The sequence below is a fragment of the Xenopus tropicalis genome, chromosome 6, assembly GCF_000004195.4.
Source record: "Xenopus tropicalis strain Nigerian chromosome 6, UCB_Xtro_10.0, whole genome shotgun sequence".
NCBI classification, from domain to species: Eukaryota; Metazoa; Chordata; class Amphibia; order Anura; family Pipidae; genus Xenopus; species Xenopus tropicalis.
The window spans coordinates 147,146,716-147,173,863 of record NC_030682.2 but is presented as its reverse complement, the minus strand read 5'-3'; the positions used below and the strand labels follow the sequence as shown (position 1 = coordinate 147,173,863).

General features: G+C 47.1%; 1 protein-coding gene across 4 annotated transcripts in view; it reads left to right on the top strand.

Moving 5' to 3' along the window:
- The first annotated feature begins 340 nt into the window (after positions 1–340).
- ptp4a3 (protein tyrosine phosphatase type IVA, member 3) overlaps positions 341–27,148 on the top strand; it is a 53,750-nt gene continuing 26,942 nt past the window's right edge. The window contains exons 1-2 of one of the 4 annotated variants that reach the window (XM_031903261.1): positions 341–402; positions 20,537–20,628. The gene's annotated coding sequence lies outside the window, so the exon portion shown is untranslated. Of the gene's footprint in view, positions 403–2,016; positions 2,212–4,518; positions 4,665–20,536; positions 20,629–27,148 lie in introns of those variants that run through there. The other 3 variants (XM_012964376.3, NM_001142008.2, XM_012964377.3) reach the window with 3 other exon arrangements.

The following is a 27,148-nucleotide window of genomic DNA, read 5'->3' as shown; positions in this document are numbered from 1 at the left end:
CTCTCTACATCATAATAAAAGTTAATTCAAAAGTAAACAACCCCTTTAAAAGTTTTTCTTTAGGCCAAGCATGGGCTATTTTTTGTTTATTTAATAGTGATGTGCGGGTCAGGTGCGCTTAGGCCGATCAGTTTCCCCCAGTGGCAGGGGGTGGGCCATATTTACTGCCAGTCCAGCCGCTCCCTTACCTCTTCCTTGCCTCTCTTATGGCACTGTGCCACTGCTACTATACTCCCAGTCATCCCACCCCCTCCAGTAATGTCAGAGATGGGAATGGGCGCCAGTATATAAATTAGAGCGCTACAGCAGGCTGGGTTGGCACAGGCTGAAAGATTTCCAATCTAGAAACCACCCTTCATTTGCAGGCTCCAGTGTCTGCTACAGAGGAAACTGCAGCAGCAGGTAGGTGAGGGGTGTGCGAGTGGGTGGGGGTGTGAGGGGGCAAATGGTGCAAGCCACCGATAGTGCAACTTGCACTATCTTTAAATCTGGCCCTGTCCATTTGTGGCTGACACTCTGGGCCATCAAGGAGAGCGGATAGGCTGCCTGTAGCAGTCACAAACTGCTTATATCTTAGAAACCACTAATGAATGTAAACTGCAAAATGTATCAGAGCAGCACCCTCACTATGGGTACACTGATTCCTTAAAAAGAATCCACACATTACTAGCAGTATCTTCCCTGATAGCTACACCCCTTATTGGGACCCCTGGTTTTCAGAAACGACACCTTGTATAGGGCCCTGAGAAGCTGTGTTGCAGTTCTGCTGAGCCCCAAGCCGTATATGGAAAGGCTCATTCTATTGGCGAGATCACCATGCAATCGCATTTTACCAATCGGTGATTTTCCCAACACGCCCACCTTGATGTTATATTGCCCTAATGGTCAGATCACAATGCAGTACAACAGGCAGTCAGGGCAAGGACTGATGAGCTGATACTTTCTTTGCCCCAATGGGATTTTTAAACCTGCCCCTTTGACATCTAGGCAATTTTTGGCCAGATATGGTTGAGAGAGGTCCCTCAGAGGCCCCCATACACAGGCCTGCCGGGAGCTTTTATATAATATATATACATAGAGTGACCAGGACTCAGGGTGCCCTGAGGTGCTGCTGCTCCTTCTACCCCTCATGCAGCCAGTTACTGGGCACCAGGGCAATTAAACTATAGGGGCAATGTAAGATGATTGGGGCCCCAAGCTGTTCCCTATATAGAATGGGAGAGTCTCCCTCAGGGTGACACACTTCCCCTGTATTTATGGTGGGAGCGCAGCTGACCTATAGCCAACCTGTAGAACCACTGACCCTGTACTTTCACTGCTGAACTACAAGTCCCAGCATCCCCTAATAGAATGGGAGAGTCTCCCTCAGGGTGACACACTTCCCCTGTATTTATGGTGGGAGTGCAGCTGACCTATAGCCAACCTGTAGAACCACTGGCCCTGTACTTTCACTGCTGAACTACAAGTCCCAGCATCCCCTAATAGAATGGGAGAGTCTCCCTCAGGGTGACACACTTCCCCTGTATTTATGGTGGGAGTGCAGCTGACCTATAGCCAAGCCCCGCTAAGACCCTCAGGAAACGCCCCAGCCAGTAGCAGAGCGAGTTCCTAGCCGACTCCCCCCTTCCCTGGCCCAGGTCACCTCAGGACACACAGCGCGTCCCGCTAGCCAGGCATGGGCACCACGTGACTCGCACTAGAGGCGGGAAAGTGTCAGGGCAGTGTCTTTAGACTTCGAGTAATTCCGCTAAAGGGGTCGGTAGGGTTACATGGAGGAGCCCCATTCGCTCTGGCGGTAGCATTTGGAGTTGCAGCTGGTGTGTAATGGGCGGGATCCCGCCTCAGAATCATCACTGTGGGCGGGCTAGGAGGCGGGGCGTGGTCGGCCTCCAGCGTTCACTAAGCTGTGGGAAAAGGAGGCGCGTCGTGAGGAGTTCGTGGGGCGGGGCTTATGTAGAAGGTGCCGCCCATCAGGTTAGAGTACTTGTGGCGTGTAGAGCGGGAAGGGTGGGGTTTCCCGGATTTCCAGCGTAGTGTGTAGGAGTAAGTGGGCGTGACCGAGAGGAGGCGGAGTCCCCGGAAAAGGCGTGGCTAGAGGCCGGAGTGACGGGGTGGATAGGCGGGGAGGGCAGTGTTCCATAGCCGGGCTTGAGGTGCGCTAAGTGCTGAGCTGCTGTCCGTGTGTTGGAGCGGCGGGAGCCGTGCGTACCGGTAGGTAACGAGTCCAAGCCGTGATGGAGTCGCCGTGTCGGGGGTTCATCTTCGCTTCTCCTTGGAGCAGTCGTTGGCCTTAAGATGGCTGTGAGGGAATGCTGGGAGTTGTAGTCGGGAGGCGGCGGACTAGATTGTTCTGCTTTGGTCGCTGTGTGTGTGTGTGTGTGTGTGTGTGGGCTTAGCTCCGTGCTGCCCTGCGGGGCCGGGAACCATCCATCCCAAGCCCAGCCTGCCCATTACTGCTCCCCTTCTCCCCCCCATGTGTTCCCTATGTGCCCCTTCTCTCTTCCCCCCAACAATTACCCCTACTAACTACCCCTTATACATTTACCCATCTCTATTACCCCCACCAATTACCCCTTCTACATTTACCCATCTCTATTACCCCCACCAATTACCCCTTCTACATTTACCCATCTCTATTACCCCCACTAACTACCCCTTCTACATTTACCCATCTCTATTACCCCCACCAATTACCCCTTCTACATTTACCCATCTCTATTACCCCCACCAATTACCCCTTCTACATTTACCCATCTCTATTACCCCCACCAATTACCCCTTCTACATTTACCCATCTCTATTCCCCCCACCAATTCCCCCCACTAATTACCCCTTCTACATTTACCCATCTCTATTCCCCCCAACAATTGCCCACATCCCCACCTAACATTTCTGCTCCATTCCCTTTCTGCCCCTTTCACTCTGTGCCCTTATGTCTCACAACCTACCCCATCCCTCCATCTGCCCCATCCCTTACACACTCACTCTGTCCCCCCCACATACCTGCCCCCCCTCATACCTGCCCCCCCCCCACATACCTGCCCCCCACCTTCCCAATCACCCACCCTTTCCATCCATGAATGAGTGGGGGTCAGTAGCCCCTGAGTGTGCGCTTACACACTACATATGTACATGGGGGAGCTGTCACACTGCCCCACACCGTGCCCTGACACACTCACACCTATATCTGCTCGTATGCACAACCAGCCGTGCACAGATTCACACACCCATGTGCTCACACTGCTGTATATACACACACACATGGGGTGCCTCCCCTACATACATGCACCGACACTCCTTCCCTATTGTGTGAGTGTATCACCAGTGCCACTGTGCACTCTCCTCCCTGGGCTCACCCTGCGCACACGCACCGCCATGTATTACTGACACGCTCACACACGGGGGGGGATGGAGCATCACTTGTGCTACTCTGCATTCCCTGGGCTTCCCTGGCACACTCACACTCATGCACAACCATGCATTACTGACACGCTCACACACACGGGGGGGGGGGGGATGGAGCATCAGTTATGCTTTTGTGCCTTCTGTTTCCCATCGCACAACCGTGTATTGTGGACACTCGCACTAGGGGGGTGGAACAGCAGTTGTGCTACTGTCGGCTCTCCCCGCACACAGGGGTGTGTTACTGACACACTCCCACACTACTGGGGATAGGGAGGCAGTGGTTCGATGCTGCATCTCCTTCCTGGGCTTTCCCGGCACACACACAAACACACACGCACACATAGGCACAACTGTGTTTGACTGACACTCTCGCATCAGGGGGTCAGAGTTGTGCACTCTCGTCCCTGGGCTTTCCCAGCAGCCATACTGGCAGTTACACAGTGCTGAGCGCGGTTAATATAGGGTCGGCCATGCCATTGTGCATCCCCCATACACACACACACACATACTGACACAGTTACACACAGGAGGGAAGAATGAGGGTCAGCTTTCCCATTGTGATCTACCCCCCCTTGGCTTCCCTCACACAAGCTTGGCATATTCAGTGGCGGCACACACACACACACACACACACTAGATCCTACAGTCCCCGTCCGGCTAACCGGCCAACTGCCTGCCGCTCTCATGGTATTCCTGTGACGCGGAAGCTCATTGGCATTGTAGGCACGTTCCCTTTTCCCTCCCCAGACTGTATATATATTGATATAAATCTCATTATCAGTAAGTGACGTGTGCCGTGTATGACGGGTATAACCACGTACGTGTCCCTTATGCATTTGTGGTTCAATCAGCTTCTAATTGTGCGGCGTGACCTAAACTTTATATCATCGTGTGTGACTCACGCCGCTTGCTCATTGGTCTGTGTGATCATTCCCTCTCCAGGCATCGAGCCTTTCCACCGGCTCTTTGTTGTGGGATTATATGACAGTGGAAGGGAGACAGGTGTTTCACCCGTAGTTTGCTGCTTCCAACTACCGTCGCTGGATATATTGGGCACCTAAATTAGTTGGACCCGATGGTGTGCAGATTAGAAGCAAGTTGATTGGGTTGGTGGCACTATTCTCCAAGGAATGAATGAGTGATCTGGCACGGATGTTCCAACACATTGCCGCGATGGTAAACGGAGGGAATAGCTCTTTCCATTAAAATAAAATAACGCCCTGTGCCCCTAAAACCTCTCGTTGCAGCTGTGTTTGTAGGTAAGTCGTTGTTGTGACTTTTGCAGTGGCGAGACTGCTTCGGTGACATTATTATAATTGTGCACATTAGCCAAGTAACGGCTGACTTGGCGGTGCCGTTAAAAGTCGTCAGCATTTTGTTTTCTGTGAGTGCAATAAAGTTGCCCGGGGTTAGTGGGGAGGGCACAAACTCTGCATCCCCTTTGGCCTCGGGGACTTGGTCGGACCATTCCGATTGGGGCGGGGAACGATGAGCCTCGGGCAGCCGGCTGTGCAGTGACCGGTACCGTGGGCAGGGTTCCAGCCGTCTGCACTTTGGTGGTGTTCGTGTGGCATGGAACTGGCATTTGCATGGAACTGGCATTTGCATGGAGCTTGGCGGACAGATTTATTTTACATGTGTTTTGAAAAGTTATCAATGCGTGAATCACATTCAAATCCCATGGAAATATTTCTCTGAAGGATTCCTCATTATTGGCTTTGATTTCTCAGAAAGTGATATAAGGGGAAGTCGGCACAACACAGGTTAATGCCACAGGGGGCTTTTAAAGGGGCAGTACACCTTTACAGAGTTTTCTTAATCATTTGCTTTCTTTTGCTGACTCTTTCCAGCTTTCAAATGGGGGTCACTGACCCCGGCAGCCAAAAAAACGATTGCTCTGTGAGGCCCCAGTTTTATTGTTATTGTTACTTTTTATAACTTGTTTTTCTATTCAGGTCCAGGTTCTCTCCTATTTAAATATCAGTCTCCCATTCAAACCACTCCTTGATTGCTAAGGTAATTTGGACCCTAGCAACCAGATACCTGCTGAAACGTCAAACTGGAGCACTTCTGAACAAAATGTGAAACAATTAGAAAACTAAGAATAAAAAATGAAGACCAACTGCAAATTTACTTAAGGTCCCCATACACTGGCAGATCCGCTCGCTTGGCGATGTCATCAAGCGAGTGGATCTTCTCCCAAAATCCGGGAGAATCCTGGGTAACGACGTGTATAGGTAAAGTCGGTCCGGGTACCGCATCAATGAGCCGATGCGGTCCCAGATCCAACTAGATTTTCTAACCTGCCCGATCGAGATCTGGCTGATTTCAGGCCAGATATCGGTCGGGCAGGTGCGTCGGTAGTGCCGGGTTGATTAGCTGCCGAATCAGTCTAAGGGACCCATATCGGCAGCTACTATCGGCCCGTGTATGGGGACCTTTACGGTACAATCTCTACATCATACTAAAAGTTAACTCCGAAGTGAACAACCAATATAACCTTTTTTTATTTTCGTCCAGAGTGGTCGAAATGCCACCGCCTGTCATTGCATGTAATGTTATTCAGTGAAAAGGGTTTGGACTGACCCACATGGAGCTGTGACAATCGGACCGTGGTCCTGCTTGGTTCTTGATTCCGAAACAATTTGCAATTGGTCTTCATTTTTTAGTTTTTTTAATTTCACTTTTTGTTCAGCAACCAGTTTGGAATTTCAGCGGGTATCTGGTTGCTAGGGTTCCAGGTACCTTAGCAACCAGAGAGTGGTTGAAACGAGAGACAGGAATATGAAGAGAATAGGGATTGAATAGAAAGATAAGTAATAAAAAGTAACAATAACAATAAAACTGGAGCCTCACAGAGCAATAGTTTTTTGGCTGCCGGGGTCAGTGACCCCCATTTGAAAGTCAGCAGAAGAAGAAGGCAAATAATTTATTAAGTCCAATTGAATAGGTGTATAAAAGTAATTACAATATAATGTACTGGTAACACTGGTATAATAAACATTACTATAGTTTAGTAAACAAAGCTGCTGTGTAGCCCCGGGGGCAGCCATTCAAGGGAGAAAAGGCACAGGTTACTTAGCAGATAAGCTCTGTACAATACAATGGTGTTTTATCTGCTATGTACCCTGTGCCTTTTCTCCTGTCTTCCAGCCTGATGATCATGATAGATTGCTGTCCAAGAGACATAGCAGCTCTCGCTCACACATATATACATAAATATCTACAATCCTATTGTACTGTCCAATGGCAGCAGTATAGCGCTGCCCCCCCCCCCCCCCCGATGAATGTCAGTTTCATACAAAATGATTGGTTCTGCCCTTTGAGGATACTGAATGGTTGATTTGTATTGTGGGTTTGTGTGTAAGCGCGACACACAATATTTCCGCTAATACATCTGCAAGCGCCTGTTACGTCTACATTGCTTTGGTGCCAATCAATACTTCTTAGGGCATCTCCTAATTAACATTTAATTGATACTTTTTGGTTTTTCCTACATGGTCTTAATTACCCTTAATTGTTCCTAATGAGCAGTAACAATGGGACAAATGTGTTCTAATTGGAAGAATGTGTCATCAGCTCTGTTCTTTTTCCTCGTGTTTTTGTGGTACTCCGTGCCCTATTCGGGATGCTATTTAAAGGGGCACTGCCATGATATTTATGGGGCACTTTTTATCTCTAAATGACACTGTTACACAACAAATAATTCCCTCTGCCATTTAACCTTTTATTCTTGAACCAACAAATGTATTTGTAGCTGTAATATTGGTGTGTAGGCGCCATTTCAGTGCATTGTGCCTGAGTCTGAGCTTTCAGCCAGCGCTACACATTAGAACTGCTTTCAGCTAACCTATTGTTTCTCCTACTCCCATGTAACTGGAGGAGTCCCAAGCCGGACTTGGATTTCTTACTATTCAGTGCTGTTCTGATATCTACTCTATAGAGTGTCATGGTAATTGCCCTAAATCTGCCAGTGCATTTGCAGGTCAGGTGATTAGCTCTGCATTTGGGCAATAATCTCTGAGCCGATTGCGAGCTAGGAGTCAGGCAGCAGCAAAACGCACTGTAAGCAGACGCCCATCATGTAACAAAGAGGTTAAACCTTGAGGATCGGAGTGAGTGCATCTGTGTGGAAATCGCGCTGCTTTTTATTGCTATTTGGATGCATTCGTATGTATGAGTCAGACTGACAGCTCTCCTCTTTGTCTTCTGTTCAGGATTAGTCTGGGCCGAGCTCACTCGCTGCTTCCCAAAAATATTCTGCATCCATCTGCTTGCCGAGTGCCTTGTGGTTTCCTGGTGCATAATGGTATAGGGCCAATGTCCCCTCATATATTTGCAAACTTAGGGGGATGTTCCTGCTGAATTGTACCTAGTACAGGGGAACCCCTATACACCATAGTTTTATGGTATCTCTCTGTACAGGCTATGAGCAAACTTAGGGGGCTGTTCCTGCTGAATTGTGCTTAGTACAGGGGAATCCCTATGTGCCATAGTTTTATGGTATCTCTCTGTACAGGCTATGAGCAAACTTAGGGGTCTGTTCCTGCTGAATTGTGCTTAGTACAGGGGAATCCCTATGCTGCCATAGTTTTATGGTATCTCTCTGTACAGGCTATGAGCAAACTTAGGGATTCCCCTGTACTAAGCACAATTCAGCAGGAACAGCCCCCTAAGTTTGCTCATAGCCTGTACAGAGAGATACCATAAAACTATAGCACATAGGGATTCCCCTGTACTAAGCACAATTCAGCAGGAACAGCACCCTATGTGCTATAGTTTTATGGTATCTCTCTGTACAGGCTATGAGCAAACTTAGGGGGCTGTTCCTGCTGAATTGTGCTTAGTACAGGGGAATCCCTATGCTGCCATAGTTTTATGGTATCTCTCTGTACAGGCTATGAGCAAACTTAGGGGGCTGTTCCTGCTGAATTGTGCTTAGTACAGGGGAATCCCTATACTGCCATAGTTTTATGGTATCTCTTTGTACAGGCAATGAGCAAACTTAGGGGGCTGTTCCTGCTGAATTGTGCTTAGTACAGGGGAATCCCTATGTGCCATAGCTTTATGGTATCTCTCTGTACAGGCTATGAACAAACTTAGGGGGCTGTTCCTGCTGAATTGTGCTTAGTACAGGGGGATCCCTATGTGCCATAGTTTTATGGTATCTCTCTGTACAGGCTATGAGCAAACTTAGGGCGCTGTTCCTGCTGAATTGTGCTTAGTACAGGGGAATCCCTATGTGCCATAGTTTTATGGTATCTCTCTGTACAGGCTATGAGCAAACTTAGGGGGCTGTTCCTGCTGAATTGTGCTTAGTACAGGGGAATCCCTATGTGCCATAGTTTTATGGTCTCCCTTTTTTACTTAGAGGGGACTAGTAGAAAATCTGATCCTAAAGCCAGCATCAGTGAACAAAACAGAGTTTCACATGTCACTGAGGTCCATGTAGCAACACTGATAAACACTAATAATTAATGAGGCTACAGTTACCCAGGGCGCAATCAGGATTACAAACTCGTTGGGAGAAAGTGGCTGTTGCAGTGTGTGGCAAACAAATTTTTCTTTGCATAAACAAGAAAAGTGAAATTCTGAGCAAATATTTACAATATATTTTCAGCAAAATCATTGAAAAATGTTCCTTGTAAATCAAATGGCTATTGAAAGCAGCTTGTGTTGTTGCCCTCTAAGCAATGTTTCTGAATTCTGCTCCCCTTCAGCCAGGACTCCAGTTCCCACAATGCCTTGCATACTTCTGTCCTTCTGAACATGCAAAGCATTGTGGGAAATGGAGTCTTGGCTGGAGGAGAGCTGACTTTAAAGGGACAGTAACACCAAATCTACACAGCTTATCTGTTATGGTCAGAGTATATGATCTGTTTAGATTGTAAGCTCTTTGGGACAGCCTTCTTTCTCCCAACATATGCCGCTTACTGTTGTGTTTATGTATTTGTAGCACCTGCAGTGGATGCAAGCAACGTATTTTCCACCTTGTGTCTCTCCCGACCTTGTAGTTGTGTGTTTTCTGGCAAAGATTGATTTGTATGCGCTGCCCAAGTACCGACCAGCGGGTCCCACATATCCAGCTGTCTCCGTCCTTCTCGGCTAATGTCCTGCCTTGGATGCTGCCCAAGTGTTTTCCAAGCTCCTAGATATAGAGAGGACATGGAGTTTTCGGCTCCGTACCTGACCCGCGTGGCCAAACCTGGGCATGAGAGGTTAGATATAATTAGTCGGCTCCAGTGACAGATCGGACTGCACATCATCTGGAACATCCCTGACTTTGCAAGAAGCTATTCTTTAAAGATCTCCATATATAGCGACGCACCGGAGTGCTTGGGCGGGTTAATTAAAGGCTAGTGAAAGCCGGGGCACATTGGACACTCCTGTTGAAACTGTGCATTGTTTATAGAGCCGATGTGCAGCTGAAAGTGTAAACCAGCTCCAATTACTTTCTCACCATTGTTTTTACCTTCGGTATCCAGCGACACCCTTTGCCCCAGCTTATGCAGATCTTTCCATACCTGTGTCTCTATGAATAATGCGTTTCTAACATTTCTATCTTTCTGGAACAAAGTAAACCCATCACCCCATGCAGCTTTTGCTTCAGCACTGCTAAAGGTGCCCATACACGGGCCGATTTTAGCTGCCAATATTGGTCCTTTAGACCAGTGGCCCCCAACCTTTCTTGCAACAGGGACCTTCGTCAAGCACGCAAATTTTTCCATGGACCGGGGAGCAACGCATTCATATGCGCATCCATCTGCGCCTTTATATGTGCGGCGCATTCATCTGCTTCATTCCTCCATGCCTCCTATATGTGCGTCACGTTGAGCGGCGCCTCTAAACCCCCGGCACATTCATTTAGTTCCCGGGCGAGGTGAATATGCTGCGTACGCAAAGCGATGCCTGAAGAAAGGCGCTTATAAAAGCGTTGTGCCTATAAAGACATGGCGTTTTTTTATGCTCCTTTCTTCCGGCGGTGCTTCACGTACGCAGCATATTCACCACGGCCGCGAACAGAGGCGGTCCATTAGAAAGCAGTCCCGGACCGCCGGTTGGGAACCCCTGCTTTAGACCCATTCAGCAGCTTATCTGCCCGTTTATGGGCACTAACAATGGACCTCTCCGACCGACATCTGGCCTGAAATCCGGCAGATCTCAGTCGGCCAGGTTTAATTTGGATCGCCTTGTTGATACAGTCCCACATCCTATGGTGCCAAACAATCGAATTAGCCCAATATTGCCAACCCGTAGGTTGGCATATCGGGAAAAGATCCGCTTCTTACCCACTTCGTATCTTACAGTGTATAGCCACCTATGGACAGGCACCTATGAATGGATCCGCACACCTTGTATAGATCGTTTCTGCCCATGTTTGCACTTGTAGCAAAAAGTCTTTGCGCATAACTGAATAATAATATTTATATTTGGTGGAGCACATTTCTGCATATCGGCACCTTAAGGGGCACAAACCTTTTCCCCAATATCTTCGCCAACCTTATAATGACAAACAAAATGAAGTGAAACATCTAAGAATTGCAATGAGGTGTAGTTGGGTATGGCACTTGGCCCAATTGGCTGCTCTGCCCCATAATCATTATTTCTGACTCTCCCCGCGTCAGTTTCGGGTACCTACAGTTAGCAGTGCGGTAACTGGTGTGTGTAATTAAAAACCTTGCCATAAAGCAAGATGAGACTTATGTTTATAGACATGTTTTATCTGGAACTAGTCGGTATGGCTTGGAACGCCTACATGGTACCTATTTCATCTTCTAAAACTAACCCACTCCACTTAAGTCACCTTTATTGGATCCAACTATACTTTAAAATAGTTCCCCAGCACATGATAGGTATTTTAAACAGCTTTTTCTTCTAAAACTTGGGGGCCAATATGGGCAGCACTTTATTTAGGAGGGTTAACAAAGGGCGATTGTGTAGGACAGGGGGCCCCAACCTTTCTTACTTGTGAGCCACAGTCACATGTAAAAAGCCTTGGGGAGCAACACAAGCACCATAAAAGTTCATGGAGGAGCCAAATAAGGGCTGTGATTGGCTATTAGGCAGCCTCTATGCACCCTATCAGCTTACAGGGGCTTTATTTGGTAGGAAATCTTGTTTTTATTCAACCAAAACTTGCCCCCAAGTCAGGAATTCAAAAATAACTCCCTGGTTTGGGGGCACTGTATAGCCAGTATAAACTTACCGAAAATTAGTCTTCATTTTGGATAATGTTATCAGTATGTGCATGGGCAATATGGACCAATACTCTCGGTGTGTCTGGCTGTCGCAGAGATTTTCATTGGTTTTGCCTGGCCTTGCATTTTGTAGATGTTATGACATTTTCTGGAACGTTGAGAGAATATTTTGCACTGTTGTTGCCATGGGTTGTTCACCTTCACTTCTTTTAGTATGTTATAGAATAGTCTATTCTTAGCAAGTTTCCAATTGGTCTTAATTTTTTATTTGTTATAGTTTTTGAGCTATTTGCCTTCCTCTTCTGACTCTTTCCAGCTTTCAAATGGGGGTCACTGACCCCGGCAGCCAAAAACCTATTGCTCTGTGAGGCTCCATTTTTATTGTCATTGTTACTTTTTATTACTTATCAGGCCCTCCTCTATTTATATTCCTGTCTCTTTCAAATCACTGCCTGGTTGCTAGGTTAAATTGAACCCTAGCAACCACATAGCTGCTGGAATTCCAAACTGGAGAGCTGCTGAACAAAAAGCTAAGTAACAAATGAAAACCGGTTGCAAATTGTCTCAGAATAGCAGTCTCTACAGCATACCAACAGTTAATTTAAAGGTAAACTACCCCTTTCCGACTACAAAGATCAGTTGCAGTTTGTAGCTGTAGTTGTAGTGCATCCGCTGCCTGTGTGTTCCTGAAATAAGTGGAAGCGCTACATTTTTTTTTTCACTGCGAAACCTGACCTGTTATTCCAGCCGGTTCCTTTCTGTGATTATTCTCACAGCGGGGAGTGAGGGTTTCTGTAGAAAAGAGAGCCTGGGGGGCAGGAGGCTGCTGGGACGCCACCGTCGCATTTCTGCATCGCTAGTGAAAGAATGCGGTTCCCTTTTTTCGCAGGGATTTGATCACGCCTGTATGTACTTTCTGCCTTATCGCAGGTTCTGTGTAATCAGTTTGTTCTTTATAGAAAGCAATTAGCAGATACAAACTATCCTATGCACGGAACATTCCTCTCAGTATATATGTACATGCCTCGGTGGGAGTTCCATACCCTTTGCTATGGCAGAGGCCTTCTCTGTTCTAGATAGGCAACGCTTCTGCCCACGTGTGTAGAAATGTGAAATTTATAGTGTTTATCTCCATTTGTTGCCTCGTTAGCAAGTTTTTTTCTTTCTGGCTGGGTTTTACCTTGCACTGATGGCATTTCCCATAATATGCTGCAGCCTTGTGCAATGTGGGGCCCCAATGTCCTCTCCGTAACTGTCGGCTCGTTCTTTTACTTCCCTTTTAGCTGTGGGCAAAGTGTCAACACAGGGCAGAAGCTTGTCATGTCGGCCCACAGGCCGTCTGTGCGAACACCAGAAGGCAAGCCGGTGCTGGGAAGGGTGTGTGAAGCTTTGAAAAACTGACTTTTTCATCTTAAAAAATCTTTTTAGGGTGAAGATACACCGAGCAACTAGTAGCAGCTACTTGTCGCAGCAACTTAACTCCAGAAAATCCCCTGCCATAGACAATACTGAGAATTGCCTCTGCTTAAAACACATGTAGAGACAATTATCAGTAGATGATCAGCATTGTCTATTTTAGTAGCTGCTGCTAGTAGCTTTAGGGCTCTGGCTCGCGCAAATCGCCCCGCCGCGTCTGCCATCCCGCCGGCGACTTACATGTTCGCCAGTGGGATGGCAGGGGTAGGCAACTCGGGGAGCTAAGTCGCCCGCGAACAGGGAGTTAATCGCGGGCGACTAATCTCCCCCGTGTGCCAGAGCCCTTAGGGCTCTGGCACACGGGGGAGATTAGTCGCCTGCGACAAAACTCCCTGTTCGCGGGCGATTAATCTCCCCGAGTTGCCATGACCCGCCATCCCGCCGGCGAACATGTAATGTTGGGATGGCACACGCGGCAGCGCGATTTTGCGCGAAATCGCGCCGCCGCATGTGCCAACCCACGGCCGACTTACATTGTCACCGGTGGGATGGCAGGTGAAGGCAACTCTGTGAGATTAGTCGCCCACGAACAGGGAGTTTTGTCGCGGGCGACTAATCTCCCCCGTGTGCCAGAGCCCTTAGGGTGAAGACACACAGAGCTACTAGTAGCAGCTACTTGTCACGACTACTAAAATAGACAGTGCTGATTATTTACTGATAATTGTCTCTACGTGTGTTTTAGCAGAGGCAATTCTTAGTACAGGTATGGGATCCCTTATCCGGAAACCCGTTATCCAGAAAGCTCCGAATTACGGAAAGGCTGTCTCCCATAGACTCCATTATAAGCAAATAATTCTAATTTTTAAAAATGATTCCCTTTTTCTCTGTAGAAGTAAATCAGTACCTTGTACTTGATCCCAACTAAGATATAAATAATCCTTATTGGATGCAAAACATCGGGTTTAATGAATGTTTTATTGATTTTTTTTAGTAGACTTAAGGTATGGAGATCCAAATTATGGAAAGATCCCTTATCTGGAATACCCTTGGTCCTGAGCATTCTGGATAACGGGTCCTATACCTGTATTATCTATGGCAGGGGATTTTCTGGCGTTTAGTATCCGTGACAAGTAGCTGCTGCTAAGTAGCTCTGTGTGTCTTCACCCTTAAAAGTATACAACCTTTAGGATGAAGACACATGGAGCTACTAGTAGCAGCTACTTGTCACGGATACGAAAATAGACAATGCTGATCATTTACTGATAATTGTCTCTACGTGTGTTTTAGCAGAGGCATTTCTCAGTATTGTCTATGGCAGGGGATTTTCGTGACAAGTAGCTGCTACTAAGTAGCTCTGTGTGTCTTTGCCCTTACACTATGGACAGTGGAATGTGATCACTTGTTTTTTCCCTCCAATTTTAATATGCAATTGAGATTGCACATTATTTTCTTGTTTCAAGGCAGTTTTCCTATGTGGCCTCCTTGTTGTGTGCTAATGCCAACCCTGCAGTTGGTCTGTGGCTTCTCCGCATAAGGCCCACAAAGTGCTGTGTGAGCCAACGGGCCCAAGGATCATTTAATGGACCTTAAAGCTTAATTATGAATGGGAGATCTTCAGAGAAGCTATACCTAACAGGAGAAACGTAAGTGGGGGGGCCCATTGTACTGAGCGCAGGCAGCTTGTCTGGAATGTGCTTTTCCCTGGGATTTCTATAGAAGCGGCTGCCGCTGTGAGGGGAGCCCATTGTGGCCCCTGCTCCCCCTCCACATCATTTAACAGCTGCCTGGAATGCTTTGATCCCATCCATCCCCTTTCTCTGTGGCTCCCACATGAAACGCTCATTCCCCTGTAGGGCTGACAGATTCCTGTGAGGTCCCCCCCCCCCCACTTACATGTTAATGGTGCCAAATGGGTTCCTATACGTTGGGTTTAATGGTTATTTCTGTGCATGTAACTAATTGATATATTGTATCAGTCTCCATTGCATTGGAGGAGAGGGGTATTGTATATGTAGTGCTGCAGCAACAATTGGTTTCCTAGGCAACATGGTGATTGACATTTTTTTTTTCTTGCAAGATAAAATTGATGGCCTTAAGCAGCCAATGTCTGAGCCAGGAAGGGTGGAAATTTATTGACTAATACCCCCCCAACCACTGTAGGAGCCAGACATCCAGTGTTATCTGGTCGGCTCCATTATTGACCAGTCTTTGTGTTGTAATAGGCCTGATTGGTTGGGCATGTTGGCCTTGTGTGACCAACTTTACCTTGTAATTAATGTTCAGAGTGACATTGACATGTTGAATTCTAAGGGTTAAGACACACTGGGCTACTAGTAGCAGCTACTAAACTCCAGAAAATACCCCGCCATAGACAATACTGAGATTTGCCTCTGCTAAAACACACAGTCAATTATCAGGAAACAGTCAGCATTGTCTGTTTTAGTAGCTGTGACAAGTAGCTGCTACTAGTAGCTCCGTGTCGGCAGTTTGTCTACTTTAATTCTTCTGCTGTTTAAACTCTGCTGGTTGCTAGGATCCCTGAGACCCTAGCAACCAGTTTGCTGTTTGAATTAAGGAACTGGGCAATGAATAGGATATGATCTGAAAAACCAGGTTAGTTGTAGTTTTTACCAAAGCTTAAAGGTGGAATCACTTTTACGGTAGCTTTAATATACCAATTTTCAGCAACTTTTCATTTGGTCTTCATTTTTTATCACTGATAGTTTTGAATTATTTGCCGCTTTCTGCTACTTTTTATTACTTCTCTTACTATTCAGTCACTCTGCTATTCATATATCAGTCACTCTCTCAAACCAGTCCCTGGTTACTAAGGTAGATTGGACCCTAGCAACCAGATAACTGCTGAAATTCCAAACTGGAGAGCTGCGGAACAAATGGTAAAACAATAAAAAAAAAACTACCAGTAATAAACAATGAAGACCAATTGCAAATTGTCTCAGAATAGCACTCTCTACACCATACTAACAGTTAACCCAAAGGTCAACAACCCCTTTGTGCTGTATGAGCTGCCGGGTCCCTGGGAACAGCTTTGCAACGTAACATGTACTTGGCAGGCAGACACTGCTCGGCTTCTCATAGGGCCTTATACCGGGGCCAGTTCCTGATGGACTGATTTGGTTGGCCCTGTTCATTTTTAGATTTTAGAGTCAGTGCCAGCTATTCATAGTACCTTAAAGGAACAGCCCCCTAAGTTTGCTCATAGCCTGTACAGAGAGATACCATAAAACTATGGCACATAGGGATTCCCCTGTACTAAGCACAATTCAGCAGGAACAGCCCCCTAAGTTTGCTCATAGCCTGTACAGAGAGATACCATAAAACTATGGCACATAGGGATTCCCCTGTACTAAGCACAATTCAGCAGGAACAGCCCCCTAAGTTTGCTCATAGCCTGTACAGAGAGATACCATAAAACTATGGCACATAGGGATTCCCCTGTACTAAGCACAATTCAGCAGGAACAGCCCCCTAAGTTTGCTCATAGCCTGTACAGAGATACCATAAAACTATGGCACATAGGGATTCCCCTGTACTAAGCACAATTCAGCAGGAACAGCCCCCTAAGTTTGCTCATAGCCTGTACAGAGAGATACCATAAAACTATGGCAGCATAGGGATTCCCCTGTACTAAGCACAATTCAGCAGGAACAGCCCCCTAAGTTTGCTCATAGCCTGTACAGAGAGATACCATAAAACTATGGCACATAGGGATTCCCCTGTACTAAGCACAATTCAGCAGGAACAGCCTACAGATAAATACTAAAATGCTTTACATAACTCCTACCAGCTGATATTTGCTAGTAGACTTACAAAGTCATTGTCACAGACACACTGCTACAGTTTGGAATATTGGTTTACTGCCTTACCCTGAACAATTGCAAAAATCGGAGTGAATGTATTAGAGCCGTCCCTGCCTGACCGTGCCAGTATGTACCATAGGCAGCGCCTCGGAGGCCACAGATAATGATAGGATGAGCCGCCTAACAAGCAGCAGGCTTTCCACTAATCCGAGAGAAGCGGCTGTAGAGCAGAGAGGGCGCAGCGCGGCCGGGTAATTATAGGCCGGTAATTATAGAAGAGCTGAGATATTAATAGAGGGAGGGAACACGCGCTCGTTAGTCAGTTCCCTCTGTGGGGCCCTGAAACCCTTCCTCGTGGCTCGTTGCGAGCGGCTGATAACGCTCATTTTGTTTCCATTCGCTTATCATACGGTTCAAGCCATGGAAAAAGCTCTCGGGCCTTTGATGTCGCTCCGTATGTTGCACGGAGCGGCTATAAATACCGGGCTCAGACCTTCCGTGCAGACAGTTTGGGTTGATACGGCGCTAATAGAGTAAAACCTGCTATTATCCGAGGGAAAACGCGAGCTTATTTTCCCAGCCGCGCACGTCAGCTTTTCCATAGACGGAAAGGTCCAAATCAGTTGCCGCTGCCACTTTTCCCCTCTAGCGGAGCAGGGAGTTCTGTTCTTTGCTGCCATTGTCTCTTCCCAGACTTGTAAAAGGCTACCGACGTCCCATAACCTGCCCGTTTGTTTTTATTTCGTTTTTTTTTTTTTGAGCTGTACACTTATGGGTTTATTTATCAGTGTTCGTGACTTTGATTTTGTTTTTTTTAAATCAAATAAACTCGCATATCGAATCCTCGCTTATTTATTAATGCGCTAAACTCCTTTGGTTAAACTCGAATACAGGTATTGGACCCCTTATCCGGAAACCCATTATCCAGAAGGTTCCGAATTACGGAAAGGCCATCTCCCATAGACTCCATTTTAATCAAATAATTCACATTTTTAAAAATGATTTCCTTTTTCTCTATAATAATAAAACAGTACCTGTACTTGATCCCAACTAAGATATAATTACCCCTTATTGGGGCAGAACAGCCCTATTGGGTTTATTTAATGGTTAAATGATTCCCTTTTCCCTGTAATAATAAAACAGTACCTGTACTTGATCCCAACTAAGATATAATTACCCCTTATTGGGGGCAGAACAGCCCTATTGGGTTTATTTCATGGTTAAATGATTCCCTTTTCTCTGTAATAATAAAACAGTACCTGTACTTGATCCCAACTAAGATATAATTACCCCTTATTGGGGCAGAACAGCCCTATTGGGTTTATTTCATGGTTAAATGATTCCCTTTTCTCTGTAATAATAAAACAGTACCTGTACTTGATCCCAACTAAGATATAATTACCCCTTATTGGGGCAGAACAGCCCTATTGGGTTTATTTAATGGTTAAATGATTCCCTTTTCTCTGTAATAATAAAACAGTACCTGTACTTGATCCCAACTAAGATATAATTACCCCTTATTGGGGGCAGAACAGCCCTATTGGGTTTATTTAATGGTTAAATGATTCCCTTTTCTCTGTAATAATAAAACAGTACCTGTACTTGATCCCAACTAAGATATAATTACCCCTTATTGGGGGCAGAACAATAGGGAGAGGCCCTGAATAGAAAGATAAGTAATAAAAAGTAACAATAACAATAAAATTGTAGCCTCACAGAGCAATAGTTTTTTGGCTGCCGGGTCATTTACAAGTTGGAAAAAGTCAGAAGAAGAAATAATTTATAGAAATAAATCATGAAGACCAATTGCAATCAGCTGTTCCACCATCCCATATTCAATATATGAAATCGGCAGTCAGGGTTGGCCAAGTTAGAAGTCATTGTTGGCCAACACTGTACTAGAAAGGCAACCACTTCAATGGGAATATCAGAGCCCTCGTATCCCAATGTTTCCATTAGAGAAATACAAAGGGAAAACTAATTTAAAAGGTGGTTATTGTGGCTTTTAAATAGGATCGGTGAGTAAGTACGCAGCGCCCTGGCAAGTGACTAGTCGGGCCTTGCCAGGAACCTTGGGACGGGTGCCCAGTACAGGAGTTGTGGTTTGGATCATTTGCCCAGCACCAAAAAAAAAAAAATAAAAGGCATTTTGGCCCCGTGTAAGATCTTTTGGAACACAAGGACACACAATGGAAAAATCACAGCAGGGTTGGGTGTCTGTTTGTATCCTAGCGTTTGGCTCATTGGGCAGATGCCCGAAACCTGTTCTGCTGTTATTCTGTGGCAAGTGATTAATCCCTGCGGCCACCGTTGGGAAATCCTCTAGCAAATGTGCCAAGCGCTTACTGCGAGTAGCCATAGCACCCCCTCTGTCAGTATGGCCCCAAGGCTTTGCTGCCCGGTGTTTCCTATGGGACCACGGTTGCCGAATCTGCCCAACACTGCTTTCCGGGCCTTTAACTTTAACTCTATAATTTCTGGGTACCAAATCCTTCACAAAAGATTTAAGTGACTAATGAACTAAATATTAAAGGGGTTGTTCACCTTTGAGTTTTTGTATAATGTAGAGGGTGATATTCTGAAACTATTTGCAATTGGTCTTCATTTTTTATTTCTAGTTTTTTTTGAGTGTTTAGCAGCTCTCCAGTTTGGAGTTATAACAGCTACCTGGTTGCTAGGGTACAAATTACCTTAGCAACCAGGGAGTGGTTTGAACGAGAGACTGGTGTATGAATACTAAATAGAAAAATAAGTGATATAAAGCTACAATAACAATAAAACTGGAGCCTCACAGAGCAAGATTTGGCCGAATCAGAAAGAAATCCCTAGAAACAGGTTTCTAGGTATTAAGAATTCAGGGGGGGGGCGCACCTTTCCCCGTAGAGGTGCCGACCATTTCATTGGTTGCAGCTGGGTGTATCACGCCACATTACTATCATTCATTGGCTGTTGCTCTTTTCCTTTTACCATTGGGGATCCCGCTGTTCTGGGTGGGTTCTCCATCGGTAACCTGCGGGTCGCACAAGCAGTGTGGGTTCTCCATAGCTAACATGCGGGTCACACAAGTGGGTGTGGGTTCTCCATCGCTAACATGCGGGTCACACAAGTGGGTGTGGGTTCCCCATCAGTAACCTGCGGGTCGCACAAGTGGGTGTGGGTTCCCCATCGGTAACCTGTGGGTAGCACAAGTGGGTGTGGGTTCCCCATCGGTAACCTGTGGGTAGCACAAGTGGGTGTGGGTTCTCCATCGGTAACCTGTGGGTAGCACAAGTGGGTGTGGGTTCCCCATCGGTAACCTGTGGGTAGCACAAGTGGGTGTGGGTTCTCCATCGGTAACCTGCGGGTCGCACAAGTGGGTGTGGGTTCCCCATCGGTAACCTGTGGGTAGCACAAGTGGGTGTGGGTTCCCCATCGGTAACCTGTGGGTAGCACAAGTGGGTGTGGGTTCTCCATCGGTAACCTGCGGGTCGCACAAGTGGGTGTGGGTTCTCCATCGCTAACATGCGGGTCGCACAAGTGGGTGTGGGTTCCCCATCGCTGACATGCGGGTCACACAAGTGGGTGTGGGTTCCCCATCGGTAACATGCGGGTCGCACAAGTGGGTGTGGGTGCACATCGGCTGCTCTGTGACTTTAGCCGCAGCTCTTACCATAACAAAACTCCCTTTAAACTGTGTTTTTTGTTTTCTTTTGACAGAGTTGGGAAGGAGGTTGGTCTCCAGGGGGCGCACCCAGGAGGGATAGCACTGTGGAGCTTGGGAACTTGGCAAGTAGATTGCGTTGGAACAGGTAAATACGTTTTTGCTGGACTCCATTTGGTCCAAATGGACTGTTAAAAGAATTCAATGTAAACTGATCCTTGTAACACAACAGACACTTGCATTTGAGTATATTGTGCTCAAAGGCCTGGTTTTTAATATACCTGTTAAATGTGCTAGGGCAGTGCTGTCCAACTTCTGTGGTACCGAGGGCCGGAATTTTTCCGACCTACATGGTGGAGGGCCGATAATGGAAGCCAGTTTTAAATACTCCCCTTTTTGAAACTGCACCCACTTGAAACCACACCCATGTTATCACATGACCATACCCATATTAATGGTTGTAGGACAGCAAAAACCTGCCATACTCTGCCTGCCCTACCCTGCCTGTGTGTGCCATACTCTGCCTTCCCTACCCTGCCTGTGTGCCATACTTGGCTGGTTTGTGCCATACTTGGCCTGTGTGTGCCATACTCTGCCTGCCCTACCCTGCCTGTGTGTGTGTGCCATACTCTGCCTTCCCTACCCTGCCTGCATGTGCCATACTTTCACTGTGTTTGCCATTCTTGGCTGGTTTGTGCCATACTTGGCCTGTGTGTGCCATACTCTGCCTTCCCTACCCTGCCTGTGTGTGTGTGCCATACTCTGCCTTCCCTACCCTGCCTGTGTGTGCCATACTCTGCCTTCCCTACCCTGCCTGTGTGTGCCATACTCTGCTTGCCCAATGATGCTTGTGTGTATGGCACACACAGGCAGCCTACAGTGACACAATGCTGGCACTGCTCCTACAGTCTGCACAATAACTATATATTAAAAAACTTTTTAATTGCAGTACTACCTCAGTATATGTTCTTTTTGTAGTGTGCAGGGATTATTTGTGGGTTTCTACTGCTCCTGAGGTGTGAACAGGGGAACAATATGAGTGATTACAGTCTGAGCCTGAGGTGTGAACACTGCAGGGGTTGAACAATGCAGAGATTAAAAGGTGTGAAAAACACAGGGGATTACATATTTAAACAATACAGAGGGATTACAGCCTGAATCTGAGGTGAGAACCATGCAGGGGGCCAGTTAATCTCAGTACTGATACCATTTAAAGCTTACACAAGAGTAAGCCATCAAAGCAGCCAGACAGGTGGGGGGCCACACAGAGGGGGGTCGCGGGCCGCCAGTTGGACAGCACTGTGCTAGGGTATACTATTTAATTTACTTGAGTAAGCGGCTTCTTTGTTCATGTGTAGGCAGCTCAGAAGGGCCCACTCAAACAGTATCTGGCCACCTATTTGTTGGGTGGGGTTGATGTGCTTAACATGCTGGGGCGTTGATGCAATCCTCATCCTCCAGGTCTCCTGTTTAATCTAGTTGTTGGCCCTGGTCAGCCACAGCCATGTGACCTGTGCTCTGATAACCTTCAGTCACACTTTACTGCTGCACTGGAAATTGGAATGACATCCCCCCCCCCCCCCCAGCAGCCGATCAGCAGAACAATGGGAAGGGAGCAAGATAGCAGCTCCCAGTAGGTATCAGAATAGCACTCAATAGTAAGAAAAAGTCCGGCTTGGGACTCCTCCAGTTACATGGGAGTAGGAGAAACAATAGGTTAGCTGAAAGCAGTTCTAATGTGTAGCGCTGGCTGAAAGCTCAGACTCAGGCACAATGCACTGAGATGGCGCCTACACACCAATATTACAGCTACAAATACATTTGTTGGTTCAAGAATAAAAGGTTAAAGGGCAGAGGGAATTATTTGTTGTGTAACAGTGTCAAATAGGGATCTCCTTTAACTAGGAATAGTCACCCTAAACCAGGTGCTGTCATTTACTGGAAGCAGCACAGGGGGAAACCACAGAAATGTGCCTATTGCATCATTGTGAAACCTTGTCACACCCTAAGGTGATAAATATGTGTGTTCTGTTTGGTAAATAGCTCAGCGGGAACAGCCTTTTATTTGTGATTGTGGCTTTTGATTCCCATGTATTGTCCCGCTGTTGATCTCATAGTTTGGGACCAACTTCTCAATACAGGGTCGGACTAGGCCACCGGGACACCGGGAAAAATCCTGGTGGGCCCCAGCGGCCCAGACCCGACTCTTGCAGCGCTTCCGCTGCCCAACCGCACCTCCCCATACGTGTTAAATTTGCGCGCACGGGGTAGGACATCGGGTGGGGTGCCCCTGGGGCAGGAGCCCCGGTGGGCCCTTCACCCCCTCAGTCCGACCCTGTCTCAATATGTCACTGAGCTCGCGGGCAGAGGAACCGGTTGTTCCTATGTATATGTATATATGGGCCCTTGTCCTTACTATGAAAGGGCTATGGGGTTGGGGGGGATGTGAGATTTTTGTGCATTTCTGATATAATTCTTTCTGCGCAGCTATGTACCCGGGTAGCACGGCGCGGAGTTGTTTGTTTTGCACAGGAAAAGTCTGCGAGTTGCCCTGCGTTTATTTTGGTACAAAATGCTCTTGTTTCCTTAACCTTTAGGATGTTGTGGGTGGGTTAAAGAGGGGGGTAATTATACTTCGCTCCCTAAGAGCTTACCCCTATCCCAGGGCCTGTGTGTGAACTAGACCTTCAGTGATGTAAGCAAAGGTTCTGCACGGGTCAGATCACTAGAGCAGAACCCACCATTTCCCAACTGCTGTTGGCATATGTTTTCAAGTGGATATTATAAGCCAATTTTATTTACAGTAAAGGGAATATAAACCTTAAGTCAGAAGAGTTCTGCAGGGCCGACAGCCCAGGCTTCCATTTCCCGCAAGAGCGGAGCCTTGCCCAATCAGTCTGCTCCAGATATCTGCCATTTTGAAATGTATTTGTCTGCAGTTTATCTGTAAATGGGTCATTGGTAGTGGAAGTAGAGAGGCATGCTGGGAGATGTAGTCCAGAAACACCGGGGTTGTATTTTTAAAGCAATATTGCACAATAAAACTTTTCCGGTGCCCATGGAAGCATTGAAATGCAAAAGTCCAATTTTGGGGCCATGTGGGGGCTCCGAATTATCGTCCCAATTATTTTTCTACAATGGTAATGGGCCGTTGTGGGTCTGTGATTGAGTGAGTTGGTGCAACTGGCACGAAGTTAAGGTGGCCATACATGGGACAATTTTAGCTGCCGATATCAGTCCTTTAGACCAATTTGGTGGCTTATCTGCCCGTGTATGGGGAACACAGATGGGCCTCCCCGACCAATATCTGGTCTGAAATTGGGCAGATCTGGATTGGGAAGGTCCAAACTACCAACTTAAGGTCCCCATACACCATAAGATCCGCTCGTTTGGCGACATCGGGAGAATCCAGGGTAATTTGATGGCCCTGGGGCCAAACGATCGAATTATAAGGATGGGTATAGGCAAAGTCGGTCTGGGGACTGCATCAATGAGCCGATGTGGTCCCCGATCCGACTAGATTTTCTAACCTGCCCGATCGAGATCTGCCCGATTTCAGGCCAGATATCGGTCGGGCAGGCCTGTCAGGAGTGCCCATACATGGGCTGATTAGCTGCCGAATCTGTCTAAGGGACCCATATCGGCAGGTACTATCGGCCTGTGTATGAGGACCTTTAGGCCCACCTACGGGTGGGAGATATCGGGCTATCGGGAGAAGATCCGCTCACTTAGCAACCTCGCCAAAAGAACAGATCTTACAGTGTATGGCCCCCTTAAGTTTGAGGGGAGTCCAATAAAATGCCCCTTTTTGCCCGCACCAAAGCTGCCCCCCCATAGCAGACATGAAAGTCGGCAGATGGAATTCTTTGTGCATTGTGCTACGTAGCCGTTGGTAATACCCTCCCAGGCTCTGCTTCATTAACAAAGGAGATTTAAGCCTTGCCAGTGGCTGCTTCATCTTTCCGTTCTTGTTTTTTTTTGTTTTTTTCCGACTTGCTGGAAGGACATTCGTCAGTTATGCGCCCTGATCCCGGGCCAGGCAGTTCTGCCGGGTGGTCCGGTGATTAAAAACTGCTTTTCCGCACAAGCACAACAATAAGTCTCTGTACAGATAGGTTTAATTAATGCGCTCTCATGCTGACATTGCCGTCTCTCCGTGCCAGGAGAAGCAACACGTTCTTTCGATTTGTGCTTCGGGTACGGAACGGCGACGCAGGTACCGTAATACCTGGGGCTTTGCCCGGAGTGTGTGGGCTGGAAGTTTAAGGGCACGTTTATTGGGGGCCCTTAATCGGTTTGGGATTCGGCCTGTTTCAGCCAAATCCATGCTCCTGTCCCAACTGAATCCAAATGACTTTTTGGCACATAAACACAGAAGTTAAAAATCTTAGGGTTCGGTATTCGGCCAAATCTTTTACAAAGGATTTGGGGTTCGGCCGAATCCAAAAATAGTGGATTTGGTGCCTCCCTAATTATAATTATGCTCGCAAGCGGGAAGGAAATCTGTGAGCACAGAAAATGGTTATTGCTTGTAGGGATGCACCGAATCCACTTTTTTTGGATTCGGCCGAACCCTTCGGAAAGGATTCAACCGAACTGAATCCTACCGAGCACTGTACCCACCACACTGCGAGGGAGCTGCTGGTTCAGGCAGCCATTTTGATACCCTAAGCATCAAAATAATGAGAAGTGTCCCGGCTCAATCATTATGTAGGAAGATCAAAGACCCCCCAGTAGTTTCCCATCATCTTTTCTGCTGATTCCCAGCACATGCTCTGCTCCTGTCACCTCAGCCTTCCGACTGATCCATAACCTACTGTATATAATATTCACAATACAAGGCTGATAAGTCATTCATTCAGATTCACATTACATGGCAGTTTAGAAACCAATGCAGTCCACATCAAATTGATGAATAACCATCCCTGTAGCATCAGCTTCTGTGATAGCCATAACATTACTTTGGGTTTTGATGGTTTCCAGTGACCCCTAAAGGCCCCCATACACAGGCCGATTCTAGCTGCCGATATGGGTCCCTTAGATGGATTTGGCAGCTAATCGGCCCGTGTATGGGCTCTACCGACGGGCCTGCCCGACCGATATATGGCCTGAAATCGGGCACGTTTAAAAATCTAGTCGGATTGGGGATGCAGTCCCCGGACCGACTTTGCCTATGCCTGTCATTGTAATTCGATCGAATTAGCATGGATTCTCCCGATATGGCCCACCCGTAGGTGGGGGATTTCGGGAGAAGAGCCGTTCGCTTGGCGACATCACCTAGCGAGCGGATCGTAAGGTGTACAGGCACCTTTAGATTAGGGATTCGTCCAGAACCTACTGAGCACGTGCAGTGCCACTGACACACACAAGTTGGCCTAACAAGATCCAAGATGGGGGGCTGCTATGAGGCATTACTGTTAAAGGGCAGTTGAACCTTTGGGCTAGTGTAGTCAGTTCAGTATAGGAAATAGAGCATTTTAGTAACTGTATCCATTTAAACTAATGGCAAGCCGACTTCCTCCTCTTAACTTCCCCCCAGGTTTCTGTAGCTAGCCGGGTTACTTCCCCTTGTAGCCGTGGGTTGCCATTCTCCCTTGTAGGTTCCATTTGAGCTCGCGGAGCAGCTGTCCGGCTGTTATATCATCCTTTCCCCACTGGACATAATCTCTTCCCTCGGCGCTGGCACTGAAACCGGCTAATTAAATCCAGGCGGCTTCATGAGTATCATCCGGAAATGCTTTTGGTTTTCCCTCGTTCTGCTCCCAAGCGCTTGGCTTTGTCATTTTGGATATTTCGCAGCAGAACGGTGTGGCCGAGTCGGCATTCACTGAATCGAAAAGAGCCCCCCTGGCTGTTAAAGGGGTAGTTGACCTTTACATTTATTTAGTATGATGTAGACAATGATATTCTGAGACAATTTGCAATTGGTTTTCATTTTTTATTGTTTGTGGTTTTTCAGTTATTTAGCTTTTTGTTCAGCAGCTTTCCGGTTTGGAATTTCAGCAGCTATTTGGTTGCTAGGGTCTTGTTTACCTTAGCAACCAGGCAGTGGTTTGAGTGAGAGACTAGGATTTCAACAGGAGAGGGGCTTAATTGAAATACAATTAATAAAAACTAGTAATAACTAGATGCACCAAATCCAGGATTTGGTTCGGGATTCGGCCGTATCCATGCTGTACCAGTGCAGGAATGGCTGCCCCCGGGGCTACACAGCGGGGTATTTATATAAACTATAGTAGGGTTTCTGTAGCAAACACCCCAGCTGTACCAGTGCAGGAATGGCTGCCCCCGGGGCTACACAGCGGGGTATTTATATAAACTATAGTAGGGTTTCTGTAGCAAACACCCCAGCTGTACCAGTGCAGGAATGGCTGCCCCCGGGGCTACACAGCGGGGTATTTATATAAACTATAGTAGGGTTTCTGTAGCAAACACCCCAGCTGTACCAGTGCAGGAATGGCTGCCCCGGGGCTACACAGCGGGGTATTTATATAAACTATAGTAGGGTTTCTGTAGCAAACACCCCAGCTGTACCAGTGCAGGAATGGCTGCCCCCGGGGCTACACAGCGGGGTATTTATATAAACTATAGTAGGGTTTCTGTAGCAAACACCCCAGCTGTACCAGTGCAGGAACGGCTGCCCCCGGGGCTACACAGCGGGGTATTTA